At 37.7% G+C, this 18,032-nt stretch overlaps 1 protein-coding gene and 2 long non-coding RNA genes across 4 annotated transcripts in view; 2 read left to right on the top strand and 1 right to left on the bottom strand.

The window, feature by feature from the left end:
• Window positions 1–18,032, bottom strand: part of LOC309506213 (uncharacterized protein) — a 415,585-nt gene that overhangs the window by 52,735 nt on the left and 344,818 nt on the right. The gene's annotated exons all lie outside the window — the stretch shown is intronic.
• LOC309506546 overlaps window positions 1–18,032 on the top strand; it is a 157,327-nt gene that overhangs the window by 23,130 nt on the left and 116,165 nt on the right. The gene's annotated exons all lie outside the window — the stretch shown is intronic.
• On the top strand, window positions 709–5,470 carry LOC309506547. Its single transcript, XR_014208857.1, has 2 exons — window positions 709–1,023; window positions 4,953–5,470. It is a non-coding gene; the product is annotated as an uncharacterized lncRNA (long non-coding RNA).

Below are 18,032 nucleotides of genomic sequence, written 5' to 3' on the forward strand. Positions count from 1 at the left end.
ACATACTTGTTGCTCACATATTATGCTAGCCCTGTTTGTGCTATATAGAGTGAATTTACACCTTTGCCATTAACATGTTTATAAATAACTGAAAAAAGCACTAATGTCAGGGCATGTCAAAACATCCCAAGGGCCCCAAAAACACCTTAGACCTCAGAGGGTTAAATTCCAGTTATTGTGCGTTTGATGCCGATTCATAGTCCTTGTGATGTGTGGGATCTAACAGGCACACGGTAGCGAGTAGTTTAAAAACAGCAACAAACGCAAATCCACAGCCTTTTATCTACAGATCAAGCATTATAATGTGAATATATCATATTGGAGAGAGTTTTACCGTGCATCCTGCTGTAACCGAACGAGGTGTTTGAACACTGTTTGAATACTGAATCTGGCAGGATCTGACGGCTCAAGCAGGAATCTGTTGCTGAACCACCGGATGGGGCTTACGCCAAAGATATATTGTATACACTATCTATATATTAATCCTTATTCACTCCGAGTCTTTATGGTGGAGATGATCTTACCACAGTTTCTCCAGTTTACAGTGAGGATTCTCCAGTACAGCAGAGAGCAACTTCACTCCTGCGTCTCCTAGATTATTCTTAGACAGATTCAGTGTTCTCAGGTGTGAGGGGTTTGATCTCAGAGCTGAAGCCAGAGCAGCACAACCTTCATCTGTGACACCACACTTACTCAACCTGTAGAGAACAATGACACACTCTTCACTCTCTTATATCAAAACAAAACTTTTTTCTTAATTGTGTTTATAATTTGTGCAATATATCTGTTTTTAAACAATTAATTATATATGTCAGTGAGTTTTATAAGAGACTGTTATTCTAAGAGATTATGTCTCTATGTGAGAAAGAAAGTGTCAGAGAACGGAGAGAGGACCCAAACGCAAGAGGCGCATGTTAACAGAGTTTATTCAATCACAAAAGAACTTAGGCAGTCTGCCGTTCAATAAGGAAAATAAGGGCTTGATCGTGGACGCTGAACTTGTGAAGAAATCAGGAAGAAACAGTCTGGAACCCAGGGCCTGAATTTCATTTTGGAAAATGGGGGGGAAATCCCCCCTTAGGTGATTCTTGGGGGGGGATTTTTAATCTGAGGGGGGAGTTTAGACTTTTTTTTAATTACATTTATCTCGCCTAAATGTATGCTCACTAGGGGTTTCATCAACTAGTCGACTAGCCGACTAGTCGACTGTCACAACCACTAGTCGGCGCTGTCGGCCCTAATCGACTAGTCGGAAAACAAAATGGCGTCAGGCGCTGAGGTACCTATGCGTCCAAAACGGTCAAGGTCATGGAGTGCAGTGTCGCATTTGGTGCAATATAGATGGACACGCAAAACGGGACACATTCAGAATTAATAAACATTTAGTAAACTACAGAACAGCGCGAGTGGGAAATGGCGCACCTCACACGGGCAGGGCTACGAGAACGGACACTGCACTGGTGATATAAAACGCACACACACAGGTCTGTTAACTTAAGCGATACTTTTAAGGTTGTCTAATATTTTTCTGACTAACAAATTACTGACACAGTAGGCTAAAGGGTAGATTTAAAAAAAGAAAAACGAAATTTAAATAAAGAAAAAAAAATTTTAATAAAGAAAAAACGAAATTTAGGCTAATTAAAACAAATGAAATTTAAATGAAGAAAAAACGAAATTTAAATAAAGAAAAAACGAAATTTAAAAAAGAAAAACGAAATTTAAATAAAGAAAAAACGAAATTTAAATAAAGAAAAACGAAATTAAGTTAAATTAAAAACGAGATTAATTTAAATTAAAAACGAGATTAATTTAGATTGATAATAACGGGTAAAAAGACTAATACATTTTGTTTCTATTATTCTATTTTCCACAATGTCAAAGCAACGCAGCTTAACCGAAAACACAAGCTCAGGCATGCACTTCGGTCCATACAAACTCCGCTGTTCTGCGCTCTAGCGGTTCGAGCCGCGCCTGAATCGCGTGTCTCACGCAGGCAGTGTGCAAACTCCAACCTGTTAAGCTGAGACGCTCACGCCACGCAGCCAGTGTGTCGCAGGTGATACAAAAATATAGTGGTTCAGTATAACCTACATCAAACTTGTATCGGCCTATATGCTTAAATGATATTTGCTTAAAGATGCAATGAAAAATGCACAGTTAAAACTATATGCAAAAAAATATGTCGTGATGTTGACAATGTTATTGTCTGAGGCTAGCCATGTGGCAATGTTTATCTGCAACGTTCGCTGATGCGCGTGGTGTGGCAGTTCATAACAAGAATGTTTTAAATGAATGCTGCTGTTTTTGTATTAACACAAGAATAACTGATGGATTTATTTATTATGTTATTTCTGAATTTCAAACATACATTTCCAATAATTCACCAGAACTCCTTCCTCTGTCTTCCTTAACAATGCTCAATGCGTTAATGCGTCAATTTAATGAATAAATAATTTAACGACTAGTCGACTAGTCGTCGACTGTTATGCAAAACTAGTCGACTAGCAAAAATCAGTAGTTGTGAAACCCCTAATGCTCACTCATTGCATTTTTACAATGGGGTAATTTTGTTCTTAAGAATTTACACAACTCTTAAGGAAGCTTGATTTCAATCTTTGAATTAAATTGAAAAAAGTAGCACAAATAAATACAATAGAATAAAGATACCAATAAAGAGAAATAAAGAGAAAAGTTTTTGCTTAGGTCTAACCCTAGTATTCAGAAATGCTAAAGAGACTGAATAAAGTAATCAAATGTAAAATAACACTGGGTAGTGTTTTAGTCCTGACTAAATTAAATACATAGGCTATTAATCCTGATTCCTTAAAATGAAAGCTATGTTTTGTTGTTTTGACAACCAAATTAGTGACAGACACATATGGCTGCTGTCACTGTAAGAGCTAGTGCACGGATCCTGTTTTCATTATATGGTCACGTGCGATTTATGCTTATTTAAGACATAACCGACTGTGTTTAGAGGATACTCACCAAGATCTAAATTGACATGATTTTTGCATGTTTTTGACTGTTAAAGCGATATAAACCCAAAAATTGGGTATTGGTTGGGTTTTATCCGATACCAGTACCTACTCTGTATTTTTCAAACGGTTCCGGTGCTTAAACGGTTCTTAAACCGGTACTTAAGAAAACGAAACCGCACACACTTTATCAAAAAAAATAATACCTGTGTGTGTTTTCTGAAAAAGATTTTCTGATTTCTGATAAAATTAAAAATTGTGCTGATGTAGCCGAAAACACTTAAGTTAAGATCAAAATTTTGTCTTCTCATATTATTTATATATATATATATATATATATATATATATATATATATATATATATATATATATATATATATATAACATATTATATATTATAGACTTTTACAAAACAGAGAAATATCTGACACTGAGCAGAAATATTTAACACACATAGTATAGCCTCATATAAATATACTTGATATACTTCATACTTGATATGCAAGATTTGCAGTTGGCATTAAAATACTAGACTTACCCGAAGAGGAACACTGCAGCTGAACTTGAACTTTAGTTAAGAGTGTCAGAGGTTTTGGGTTCTAATCCGCATTAGTAGGTTTTTTTTGTTTGTTTGTTTTTTAAACCGATTATGCTCATCAGTGGTTGTATATCAAGCAGGGACACTTTGTGTGCATTATAGGTTGTGATTTCACCAGAAAGAATAGATATGAGGCGCCGTCTAGGGCCTAAATCGAACTTCATTCACGCACACATAAAACGCTTGCATACACATATACTAAGTAGTCACACATACATGTATACTGCTGAATGCTCCAACTATATGAAATGCACAACGTCACATCTAAAGTCGCTCACACACACAAACTCTACACACGAGACGCGCGGAACTCTCCGCGCACATACTCATCTGAGACGCGAGCACACACACACACACACACAAACTCTCCGCGCACATCCTCATCTGAGACGCGAGCACACACAAACTCGCGCACATACTCATCTGAGACGCGAGCACGCACACACAAACTCTCCGCGCACATACTCATATAGACGGCGCCTCATAAATAGATCGATCTCTGCAACGTATTGAAGCACGCGTCCGAGTGAAGAAAGTGCGGTGTGCGCGAGCCACAAGAGAAAACACTGTATCCGCGCCACTGATCGCAGCGGCAACGAGCACTTTGATCACTTGATTTAAAAAACACAGTTCAGCGCTAGATCGTCTCTTATTTAACAAACGAATTAAATGAATGCTCTGCTGGTTAACTGGATATGTTTTGTTATTGGATCATTCGTGCCGCGAGATGTTTTATAGGGGCGGTAAAAAAAAAGTCAGGCACCAAAATCAGGCACCGAAATTTGCGTTCTTTTTCGGTCTCGATACTACCGTTTACGTCGGAACCGGTTTCCTATTGGAACCGGGTTTCGGTACCCAACCCTAGTTACCCGCAAGCTGTTTGTGAGGCGGCTTTACTCTATGTATGAGTGCAGAGAAAAAAAAACATCTCTCAGACAGCGCGTGAGTACCGAATAGTTTAAAATCGCGTGAATGTTTAAACTGGTAAGACTTAAAAAGACGTGCAAATGGTAAACTTTAGTTACTCATGATGCAATGCTGGCCCAATTATGCAAGTGACAATTCCGTCTATCCCGACTCCCGAGACGCGAGAGTGTATTATCGCCGCCTGCAGCGCTTAACGATTGCCTTGTGCAACCCATTTTGAGAGACGAGAGATAGAAGACGCAGCACCGCTGAATCACTGTTTGTGAAATTGCGTCTCGCAGAAAATGACTGATTTGATTTTATAATCTGTGTGGATTAATTTACTAATAAAACCAACATGCTAAAGTGAATCAATGTTTGCGGGAATTTCCCGCATTATAAATGGGAGACCTGCAGGAATGATTCAAATTATGCGCAATACCCGCAATCCCGCGCCGAAATTCGAGCCCCGGAACCTCAGGAATAATCCTCAGTAGTGATGTTACTTATGTCAGTCAGTCATGGACAGAGATCTCTCACTGGCAGCAGACAGATGATGACGAGCAAACAGCCCCAGTCGATCCCACAGCCCCACAGATAGAGACCGGACGGACAGCAGGGTAATAGAGCAGTGGTTGATCAGAAGAGAAACAACTCCACAAGCATTAAGTGGCTAGCAATAATCTGGCAAAGAAGCCCAAAACAACTAGACACTAAATAGCAAGAGAGATCAGAACAAAGGAGGAGCAGGTGCGATCTCAATCCGCGACAGCGCTGATGACGATTACGAACAGGTGGATAGGGTGCAGGAATGAAGCAGGTGAGAGAGAGAGAGAGAGAGAGAGAGAGAGAGAGAGAGAGAGAGAGAGGAGAGAGAGAGAGAGAGAGAGAGAGAGAGAGAGAGAGAGAGAGAGAGAGAGAGAGAGAGAGAGAGAGAGAGAGAGAGAGAGAGAGAGAGAGAGAGAGAGAAAAGGAGGAAAACAAACCTAACTCATGACAGAAAGATTATATAAAAATGATATAATGGAATACATTTAATACATTTGTATTTTCCTTAAATGTATTAACTTTTAAATTAAATTAAAATGAATATATAAAACAGTATAAATATAAATGTTTATATACATGCATTATAAATGCATATATTGAAAATAAATTTCTCACACAAATATCATAAAAAATGGTTAAGTAGATCACAAATCAGGTCAGATAGGTGGAGGGTTTAAAAGCTGAAGTGTGACACTCATATTATTCGTTAAACCATTAATTTATAATGTTTAAGTAAGAAATGTAATAATGTTTTAACAGTGATACTTACTCAGCTGATCTAGTTGCTGTAACCACAGGCATCAGCTTCTGGAGAACTTCATCTGCTGTGTTCTGTGTGTCACTATTGTAAAATAAAAAACAAATAAAATTCATTATTAATGCTAATAATAATAATAATAATAATGTTAATAATAATAATAATAATTACTATCATAAGTAAATAATACATTACAGTATTTTGTGTTAAACAAGTTGTCTTTGAAATGAGAAGTAAAGCTAATCTAATCTTTTATCCTCACAGCGTGTCAGTTATGCGGTGATGTGCTATGAAATTATTGTGGGAAAAATTAATTGTAATATTAATGAAGTTACTCGGGTCCTTCTGAGGTTTTTAGACTCGAGTCCTCAGCATTAAACACTAGAATGAGATGCTCTAGTAGAGTCCTGCACGTGTTCGGGTACCCGCGGGTAAACACGGTTTACCCTAAACACGGGATTAAAACAATCACATGCAAACGTAAAAATATATGCATATTTTTAGGAACACATCTACAAAAATATTCCTGTATTTCAAGTTGATAAAATAATTTAAAATCCACATCAGTTTATTTTGTGCCCACGCGCCACGCCCTCCCAGGATCTATATCGTTACCTAGGCTACTTTCACTTTTAAAAATGCATCATAACCGCGCGCGCGATCTGCTTGCAGTCGTCGAAATGGATGCTGAGGAGTTGAAGAAAAGAATAGCTAGTGGAGATTGTAAAGTTCTCGACAATACGTCATCAAAAGTCAAGTCCAGTGTGTGGGAGAAATTTGGAGTTATCTGAAGAAAACAATATTGTGAAAGGCTTTGCTGCATGCATTTTCGTGTTGGATAGCCGCACATGTGGAACTTCATCGCCGAGGAAGCACGCAGATAACTGGTAACAAACCAAGCAGTTCTGTCGAACAGTATTTTTCTAATTTAACACTGTTGTTCAGTATGTGTGGTGTGCAGGGCGTGTTTGAACCCAAACTTGTCAGATGTAGGCTAGACGAAATTGCGTGGCAGATATAGTGTTGTAGCCGCGTCTGTTAGGCTGCTACTCAGTTTTGTGCTAACGTTTGCCATGTTCTTCATGTACTGTAAGTTACCGGCCTTTTGACAGCTTCGGCTGAAGTTGTCCTTGTGTTAATTGTCGTTATAACTTCTGTATGACCTGGCAATAAACATTTTTGTAATTGTGTCTATAATGTGATTGGCTAAACTGATTTTATTTCGGGTGCGGGTCGGGTGTCGGTTCTTTTTTTTTTTTCGAAGCGGGTCGGGTCGGGTGCGGATTTTAATTAGTGCTGTTGACGGATAACGGGTCGGATGCGGTTTGAAGCACTGCGGGTACGGGCGGGTGCGGGTTTACAAAATCAGACCCGTGCAGGACTCTGCGCTCTAGTAAGTGTGCATGGCTACGTCACACATGTTCCCGCACCACTGTCACGCCACAAAAATACTATTAAAACTTAATTTAGGAAAAATACTTTCTATTAAATATCTTTATATTAACTGACTTTTTTATTAATGCAATACAGTGAATGACAGCCGTCTGTGTCTCCCAGTGGTTTACATTTAACATTTAACTCCTCTTTACATTTAAATCCTCCTTATATTTAACATTTAACATTAACTCTATATTGTCAGTTTAGTGTTCAGTGATTAATTTACACCAAAACAAAAGATAACATGTATGCCTTCATCTCCGAATACATAATTTGTGTCTTACATTTTATAATGAACTCAGATAAACTCGTTTTCCATCAGTTCTTTTACATTAATTAGAATGTGTGACACGAAGGATACACTTGATGCATCCTTCAAAATTAGCTGAATTAAAGACACAAATTAAAGAAATGAAGTCTGTCTTCAAAAGCTCCTTCAAACTGAGACGGCCTTCAGAGGCGCTTGATGACGAGGCAGTCGAGATATGCAGCCTTACTAGGACACAGCCACGGTTTGAGAAACACCCGCAAATTATGTACAATATCCCAGAAATCAATCTGTGTCCCGTGATTTAAACACCTCTGATCTCTGAGTTTCTCTTTGTTCATAATGTTTTAGACTGTAATGATTGCACTCAGTGTTACTTACTGATCATTTCTGGCTCCAATAAATCTCCTCAGGTCAAACCTCTGCAGTGTCTTCTCTGAGGACAACAACACAAACACTAAAGCTGACCACTGAGACGAGGAGAGTTTCACGTCACGTAATCCTCTAGACCTCATATGAGGTTTAGCTTCGTCCACTAGTGAAAGATCACCCAGTTCATTCAGACAGTGAAACAGATTGATGTATTTATCTGGAGAGGGAATCTCACTGATCTTTTCTTTGATATAGTCAACTGTTTTCTCATTGTTGTGAGAGCTGTTTGCTGTCTGTGTCTTTAGTTCTTGTAAGAGACTCTGATTAGACTTCACTGACAGACCCAGAAGGAAACGAAGGAAAAGGTCCAGATGCCCATTTTTACTGTCTAAAGCCTCATCCACAGCTCTCTGATGGAGATCAGATAGGGAAACTGTGTCTCCATTAGTTGGTTTGGTAATCTGGTCAAACACATTGATGTTATTGTTGATAAAGGAGAGATGCACATATAGAGCTGCTAGATGTTCCTGAATGCTCAGATGAACAAAGCTGAAGACTTTCCCCTGATACAAGCCCAACTCCTCTCTGAAGATCTGAGTGCACAATCCTGAGTAAACTGATGCTTCTGTCTCATCAATGCCACACTCGCTCAGGTCTTCCTCATAGAAGATCAGGTTGCCTTTCACAAGCTGCCGATAAGCCAGTTTCCCCAGTTTGACAATCATGTCTTCATCTTTCACTTTCTTCTCATAGTCCTTCTCATGTTTGATGTTGGTCTGAATGAGCAGGAAGTGTGTGTACATTTGAGTGAGAGTCTTGGGAATCTCTCCTCTCTCTGCTTCACTCAACATCTTCTCTAGAACAGTGACTGAGATCCAGCAGAACACTGGGATGTGGCACATAATAAAGAGGCTCCTTGATGACTTCAGGTGTGAGATGATCCTGTCGGCCAGACTCTGATCACTGATTCTCTTCCTGAAGTATTCCTCCTTCTGTGTGTCACTGAAGCCTCGTACCTCTGTCATTCGATGGACACACTCAGAGGGGAGGAGATCCGCTGTTGCTGGTCTGGAGGTGATCCAGATGAGAGCAGAGGGAAGCAGATTCCCCACAATGAGGTTTGTCAGCAGCTCGTCCACTGAGGCTGATTCAGTCACATCACACAACTTCACATCGCTCTGAAAATCCAGAGACAGACGACACTCATCCAGACCATCAAAGATGAACAACACTTTATACTCATCACTGGATATGTCCATTTCTTTTGTTTCAGGGAAAAAGAGATGAAGAAGATCTGAAAGACTGAGTGTTTTGTCCTTCATCAAGTTAAGCTCTCTGAAAGCAAGTGGAAATATGAGCTGGACGTCCTGATTCTCTTTCCCTTCAGCCCAGTCCAGGATGAGCTTCTGCACAGAGACTGTTTTTCCAATGCCAGCGACTCCCTTTGTCAGCACAGTTCTGATGGGTTTGTCTTGTCCAGGTAAAGGTCTAAAGATGTCACTGCATTTGATCGGTGTATCCTCTGTTTCTGCTCTCCTGGACTGTGTCTCAATCTGTCTCACCTCATGCTCATTATTGATCTCTCCACTTTCACTCTCTGTGATGTAGAGCTCTGTGTAGATCTCATTCAGGAGTGTTGGGTTTCCCTGCTTTGATATTCCCTCATACAAACACTCAAACTTCTCTCTCAGATTTGATCTCAATGTGTTGAGGACTTCAGCAGGTTTAGAGTCACGGCTGTAAGATTAAAATACCACATTATTACACAAGTTGGAGAAGTAAATAACCATAAATTACAATTTTTTATATATATTTGCTGTATTATGGGACACAGAACATCAAAAGATTTCTGAAATGTTTCAATCATGTGTTTGAGTGATGTGTGATATGTGCAACACCTAAAATTAAACAACAAAAACAAAAGTCCTACATTTGACCTGAAATCAGGATACATGCTTTCATTAAAGTCTTGTGGTTGAATCACAGGCATGAACACAGTTTTGTTTTTAACTGGTGGAAGATTTAACCTTAACCCTCTGGAGTCTGAGCGGTTTTTTGGGCCCTGGGGGTGTTCTGACATGCTCTGACATTTGTGCTTTTTTCAGTTGCTTATAAACATATTAATGGCAAAGGTGTAAATTCACTCTATATAGCACAAACAGGACTACAATAATATGTGAGCCACATGTATGTACATGTTTTCATTTTTGAGAGAATAATGTTTATGCGTGGTTATCGAAAAAACTAAAAATTAAAGTTTTTGAAATAAGGCCACAAAACACATAGTAAATATGTGGCAATAAGACTTGACTAATGGATGTCCTCGCCTAGAGTTTTTTCTTCAAAATTATGTGAAAATAGTCTTGCTTTATCGTTCACATAAAACCATACATTGATTTAAATTGATGTAAAACAGGTTTTGCTTGGAAAGCCAATATGCGAGGGGGCGTGAACGAGGAGTGGTTTACACCTTAGAATACAATGTCCCACCCACTCTGCATAATGATGAGCCATTCACTCAGGTGTGACACTGACTGAGCCACAATGCAAGGACAAAAGATATATTTAGAAGAAGACTTATATTGACCATTTAAGATTTTGCTTACATCTATCTTGTAAATATGTTTTGCTATTTTATTAAAACGGTTACAATTACAACAATAATTACAATTTCAACAATATTTCAAGTGTACTCTTTCTTTGTAAAAAAAAATGATTATAGGCCTACATTTTATCTATGTATTCATTAGTTTGAATATAGCCAACATTGGAACAGCTAACATCTTAGTTGATGACTTTATTTTTGACAAAAATAGTATTTTATATATAGAAATTGCTAAACAAAAGCTTATTTGATGTGGCAGTATATTCTACAGTAAAAACTGTACCCAAATCTAGTCAACAAAATGTTGTCTTTCATATTTCGTCTGACTGTAACGTTGTTTTCATGAAATATTAGGGCATATTGTTAATTTGCAGTTTAATACGTTGCTTATACAAATAGCCTACATTTTATTTCAACATTCAGTCGATTTTTTACTCATCTCAGTATAGCAATACAGTTTGCTAAAACATCATCATTCATTCACACACGCGATTTAAATTTAAACTGTCTTTGCCAGCTGTGGTAAACAGCGCGCATCTCTGCCGTTTATTCATTCATAAACAGAAACCCACGTGAAGAAATTGACGTGAGAAGGAAAAAACTTACTAGTATTCCGCAGCTCGCTCCTCGATATACCCGCACTTCTGAGGGACATTTTCCATTAGTAGCCTATTATTCCTCACAGCGCTGCAAGACGGTGTAAACAAGTAATGATCTAAATAAACTTTTCTCGAGCTGATGGGGGCGTTCACAGGATTGCCTCAACCATTTGCGTTTGAATAGCGCGCGCTCTCCGTGGGCGGAGTCACATTACATCTGAATTAGCTGTAATTAGGTCGACTGGAATCGCTCTCTTTTAATACAGATTTCACAAGATGAGAATATTTGTTTTTTATATAAATTACTTCATTTAAAAGAAGAGAATTCAAGCTTCATGCCTGTGTGTCTGTATGCCTGTTTGACTGAGTATCCGCTGAGTTATTGTTCATTTTCGGACGCGTTTCAGAATGGACTTCACTGGCAGAGAGAAGGCAGAACTCGCTTCGTGTTTATTTTTCTTTATTTGGCAAAAAGCACAACACTTTGTTTTTATTGTGAGTATACACAAAAATAATACACATTTAACAGAATCGATTGATGTATGAAACTCCTATGGAAAATCAAAGTCAACAGAGTATTTATGAGTTTCTTTTACACTAATAAAAAAAAAGCGAGCTGGTATCGCCGGCGATACCGTAGACCTCAGGGGGTTAAAGGGGGGGTGAAACACTCGGTTTCAGTCAATTTCATGTTAATCTTGAGTACCTATAGAGTAGTATTGCATCCTTCATATCTCCAAAAAGTCTTTAGTTTTATTATATTTATAAAAGAAATATAGGCTGTACCGAGTCTTTCCGGAAAAAAACGAGCGGCTGGAGGCGTGCCGTGTGGGTGGAGCTAAAGAATCACGAGCGCTGTTCACTGTTTACTTGCTGTGCTTACGCGCCAATAGCTAACAACACACAGACATTTGAAGCAGTTTTACTCACCGCCTGCGGTTCCAACGCACGACCGTAAACCTTTATCGTTGGGACTGCTCTCTCCTTAAGCATTAGACGATCTGCAAATCCGGCGTCGAACTGGGCCTTGTTTATAAAACGATCATCGTCGAAATGCAGGGAACAAACGAGAACTCTTGCACAACTCCGTTGATGACTTCCCTAAAGCCGAGCACAGCGCTTTGATGGGCGTACTGCTTTCGCTCTCTCGCTCTGGTCTACGGGTGCGCGCGCGCCCTTCTGGGAGAAGTGCCCTTAGGACCTGTATAAGGAAATTCCGCCCCATCTGACGTCACACAGGCCCATACTCGAAAAAAACTTTCCGAAACTTGTGACAAACCGGAAGGAGTATTTTTGGCACAGAAATACTCCATCAAACATACAACTTAATTTTTGAAACTTTGTCCATGTTTAGCATGGGAATCCAACTCTTTAACAGTGTAAAAAACTCAGTATGCATGAAATAACATTTCACCCCCCCCTTAAATCAGAATGAAGAGGGTAAAGAATCAGACACACTGATATTGATGTAATTGTGTCATTAACTGAGTAACAGACCAACAGCTTTTACAGTGTGTGAATGTATTAACAATATAATACATAGAGCTTTACACAAGAGCACAATGGTAATCATTAATAGACTGAAACTTGCAGGATTTGAACTTAGAATTATTTGGTTCAAATCCAGATCATTAAACTGCTGTATATTAATAACAATTTCATAAAATTGAAATACTATAAGCATAACTTTTATAGCAATGATATACCTGAGATCAGGCCGTTTGTCTCCACTCTCAAACGTTATTGGCGGATCCATAGAGCGGTTACTCTTCATAGACACACAGCTGGACTCTGGGTTTGAGCTCTTCTGCTGGACTGGACTGGTTTCAAAACTAAGTAAAATAAAAAGCATACAGACTTATAAATGTTGTGCACTTTTACTGGAAACTTCTGTCTTAGGGAGTGTTGTGCATTTTAATGTAATAGAAATACCAGCTGACAGCTCTCTGTATGTTTAACCCTCTGGGGTCTGAGCTGTTTTCTGGGCCCTGGAGGTGTCCTGACATGCTCTGACATTTGTGCTTATTTCTGTTACTTGTGACATTTTCATGGCTAAAGTCTGATTACACTGTATTCAGCACAATCTGTGCTACAATAATATGTCAGCATCATGTATGTAAAAGTTTGTAGTTTTGAGATAATGACATTTATGCGTGGTTTGTGAAAACACACAAAAAATTCTCACTGAAATAAGGTCATAAAACCCATATTGATTATTTCTTCACAAGACTTTTGAAAATTGTATGACGTAGCCTAGAATATTTGCTCCAAAACTATGTGAAAATCATCCTGACTGCTCATTCAGATTAGACAATATATTGATTTAAAATTTGCAAGACATGTTTTGTGTGAGAAAGCTTTATGCGAAGAGGCGTGAACATCATGAATATTTAATTTCTTTCACACCTGAGAAAGACAAAGACCCTCCCTAACGGCCCTATCATGAGCTATCAGGCCCTGTCATTCTGAGCAACCTTGCACAAAGAATGAGGAGATTTAAAAAAGAATGGCTTTTTGATTGTTTGGATTTTTTTTATTACACAACATAATCCAAATATACACAACAAATGACAAAAAAGCACATTATTTAACACACTGAACTAAAGACAGAGACTTAACCAGTCACACATCTTTGTGCCATTCCTGAAACATAGTACATACCTTTCATTTCTAAGGTGTTTGATTTTTCACTTTACCATGTTCATGTACAGAGACTTATGTGAATGTTGAAGTCAGCAGGACTCCTCAGTGGAGCATCTGATCCCTAAAAAAAAAAAAAAAAAAACACGCTGTGAACATACTGATATCAAGAGAAACTAGGGCTGCACGATTTGGGGAATACATTTTAGATTTTTCAGGTTAAAATTGCTTTTTAAAATGTACAGAACACACACACACACACATATATATGAACACCAGGTTTGTTGGCCTTGTAGGCATAAGCTATGTACTGTGCTGCATAAAATAATAATAACAATAGCCTATAAATCGTTAAAAAGGAACACTTCAACACTTCACTGCACTAGAGAAACATATATTGATAATCATATGTTACTTCAATCTCATTTTATAATGTCATAACGAAAATAAACATTTGGAGTAAAAAAAAAATGATGCCGATTGTTTGCCGCATTTTGCTTTCCAAACGCGTGCAGATAACATTTACTGAAGCGATCAAGCCGCTCAAAACTATTAAACTAATTATTGTTATACATCTATGTTTCAGCAGATATCCATAAACACAGTATTTAACAGTAAACACGGTTCTAAACATTATAATATTCACCATAGTATACACTCATACTAGCCTACTTTTATCATGCTGTCGGACATGTATTGCCTACCAGTCTAGTTCACATTTCAACATGTTGTCTATTACATATACATGTACGATATTAGGCTTAGTTTTTACTTCAATCTCATTTCATAACATACATTTTAATCTGGCACCACCAGTTTAACATGTCTTACCTTAAAAATCTTCTCATCTTCAAATCGCGTTCTTCTAATTCCTCCGAGGTAAATCCAAGTGAAACAGCACAGCACAGCACAAACACAGTCTTCCAAACTCGATGAAAAGCAGAGGAGTAAGTTACCGAAGTCTCTAATTCTTTGTTTTGAGGTGATGAGGGCGTTTACAGGTCTGCATTTCTCCGCGTGGATCTTTGCATGTCAATCGCTCGTGCGCGTGTGGGCGTGGTCACATTAGAGTTAATGAGGAAGCGTTTGAGAAACTGTACATGCCGCTGCTTTCATACAGATTACTTAAACAGAGAATATTTGTTTTTTATATAATTTACATACTTTAAAAATAGAAACTCCAAGCGTTGTATAGACATGCGTTTCATGTCTGTGTGACAAACATTCGCTGAGTTACAGGTCATTTTCTGTCGCGTTTCAGAATGAGTTTCACATTGAGAGAGACGGCAGAACGCGCATCATGTTTATTTTCTTTATTTTACGAAAAACACAACATTTTGTTTTTATTATGAGTGTACACAAATAAAAGAAGACATTTAAGCGTTTTGATTGATGTATAAAACTTACATGTAAAATCAAAATCAACAGAGTATTTAGAGTCTTTTTTGTACTGATAAGAAAAAAAGTGGGCATGTTACCCCAGGGGGTTAACATGTATCTACTGTACCTAATATTTATCCAAAGGAATCAATATTGAATCAAGATTGGAATCAAATTAGGAATTGAAATTGTGAAATTTGTGTCAAGCATAAATAAATAATACAAAATTATAATTATTATAATAAAAACAGTAGCATACCAGTCATTGTACCATGTAACATTGTGTTGTCACTAAACTTAATAAAATTATGTTTAGTTACCAAATGTTTTGTGATGCAAGTATTTTTTTTTTTACATCCCCCCAATCGGGGGGGGGGGGGGGGGGGGGGGGGGGATCTGGCCATATCGCCCAGCCCTAGTTATAAGTAGTGCTGAACGATTAATCGCACTTTCCATGTAATCGCACTTAAATCGATTTGGCTTATCGCGATTTTAAAATCGCAAAGGCTGCGATTATGTTTTATGTGCAGCTTGCCATTGACGTACGGCTCTGTAAACGCTGCTCCATCTGAAAGCACTGAGAGCTTGAGTCACTTATAACGTGCATTTGAAAAAACAACACGCATCAAACATCTTTCCAAAACATGAGAAGCATTTAGGCCTATGAACTTCTTGTCCAACAAATGACAATAATTAATAACATGCATTTCCTCCAAACTCACTTCATAACGACAGCTGAGCTCCTCCTTCTGTGAGATGATGAGCTTCTTACACAGAATAAGGCAGTCGTGTGTTTATAAGTCATGTTTAATCAAAGCGTTTCAATCTTCCGTTTATTCAGCTACAGCGATAGGGATTTCCTGGCATATTTAGCGTGTTTGCTTGAGAGCGCCCTCTGGTGTTCAAATGGGGCAGTGTTTACTACCGATCAGCCACACTCCACTGACAAGCTGCACATAAAATAATCGCAGCCTTTGCCAAATCGCGTGCGGTTTTATTGCGATTAACCATTCACCCCTAGTTATAAGTGACTCAAACCCGCAGTGCTTTCAGATGGAGCAGCGTTTACAGAGCCGTACATCAATGACAAGCTGCACATGAAAAGATAAATCGCAACTCGATTTAAGCTTTCAACAAATCTGAACAAGCAGTTCGAAAAATTCAATCAATTTTACACCTACTCTATTATATAAAGGTGGAAAAAAATCTCGACTTACATTTATTTGATGTCATTGACTGACTTAGATAAATTATGTGTCTAATTGAAAACTGTCATACTATAAGTACATCTTTTATAGCAATGAAATACCTGAGATCAGGCCATTTGTCTCCACTCTTAAACGTTATTGACAGCTCCATAGAGACGTTACTCTTCATAGACACACAGCTGGACTCTGGGTTTGAGCTCTTCTGCTGGACTGAACTGGTTTTCAAACTAAATAAAATAAAAAGCATACAGAGTTATAAATGTTCTGCACTTTTACTGGAAACTTCTGTCTTAGGAAAGACCAGGGACTATTGTAACACTTTTTTTTTAACATCTGTAACTCAGTGGTGTTTTGCACTGTGTTTCAAACTTTGATTACAACTATTTTGAGAAATGAACTTATTGGTTAGCAAATGTTGAGCATGATTCAAAAAATGTACTAAAGCGACCGAGAAAACCGGTAATATTAGGAATTATGAATTCAAAACAAACAAATTGAAAACAACTATAGAATTATAGGATGATTGATGTCATTGCTAGAATTAGACTGACTGAGATCAATTATGCGTCTAATTCAAAAGTGTCATACTATAAGCACATCTTTTATAAAAATGATATACCTGAGATCAGGCCGTTTGTCTCCACTCTTAAACGTTAGTGGCTGCTCCATAGAGCGGTTACTCTTCATAGACACACAGCTGGACTCTGGGTTTGAGCTCTTCTGCTGGACTGAACTGGAACAGAGAACAGATTCAGTTTAATCCTTTAAACTTTAGATCAGTGTCTTCATTCGTTATGATAGGAACCATATTAATATAAACACATTCTTTCATAAAATAGAACTTTGAAATAACTTTATGATCTTTTTATTTAATAGTTCATGTTAGTTTTATAGTTTTGAAACAAAAACAATAGGCAAAATTATATGTTTTTCTCTAAACTCTGTAGGGGGGAGTGGGGGGGTCAACACTGATCTTTTTCTGTGATGTAACACAATAATTAACCGTGTTTGTTGAAAGCATAGACATAATAAATACATAGACGCCCTATTGGCCGCTTTGGAACGTTGCTGCGATACGTCAACGCGTCCGCCATTTTGCGGAGGGCAAGACTGCGCTGTAATCAAATGCAAGCAAACAGGTGAGCTGCGGTTTTTCTGGATAAAAAAAAACATTTTTTTTTTACATTTATCAACCGATTTCAGTGGTTTGTATGTGGTGTACAAAAAAGTTCCATCTCTAGTTATTTAAAATCTCGATAGTTAGACTTATAAAATATTTTTTTAATAAGGAATGGCCAAAGCTCAGGCTTGTCATGTATTTGGCTTTTTATTCTTGGATAAGAATTGTGAACACCCCCATACTGAGATATAATTTAATTTTCACATTAAATTAAATAAAGTTTTCTTATTGTGGAAAAAGCATATTCATTGACCCGATTTTAGCAATAACAAAGATAACTGATGGATCCTTTATGGTAATACATATGATATGGTAGGCTACAACTACACTGCACTGAAATAGTAAATATAAGATAAAGTGAGAAGTAGGCTAATAGTAAATAGTTTAGTCAATAAAATAAACAAACAGTATACAGCAAATAAAATAGTAATGAAAAGTATAATTATATAATAGCATAAGTACTATAATATAATAATAATAATATATTGATAATAGCATATGGTTTGTATAATACTATAATAATAGCAATAGAATATGAAATATCAATTACAG

Source organism: Leuciscus leuciscus (assembly GCF_965113295.1).
Source record: "Leuciscus leuciscus genome assembly, chromosome: 9".
Classification (NCBI taxonomy): Eukaryota; Metazoa; Chordata; class Actinopteri; order Cypriniformes; family Leuciscidae; genus Leuciscus; species Leuciscus leuciscus.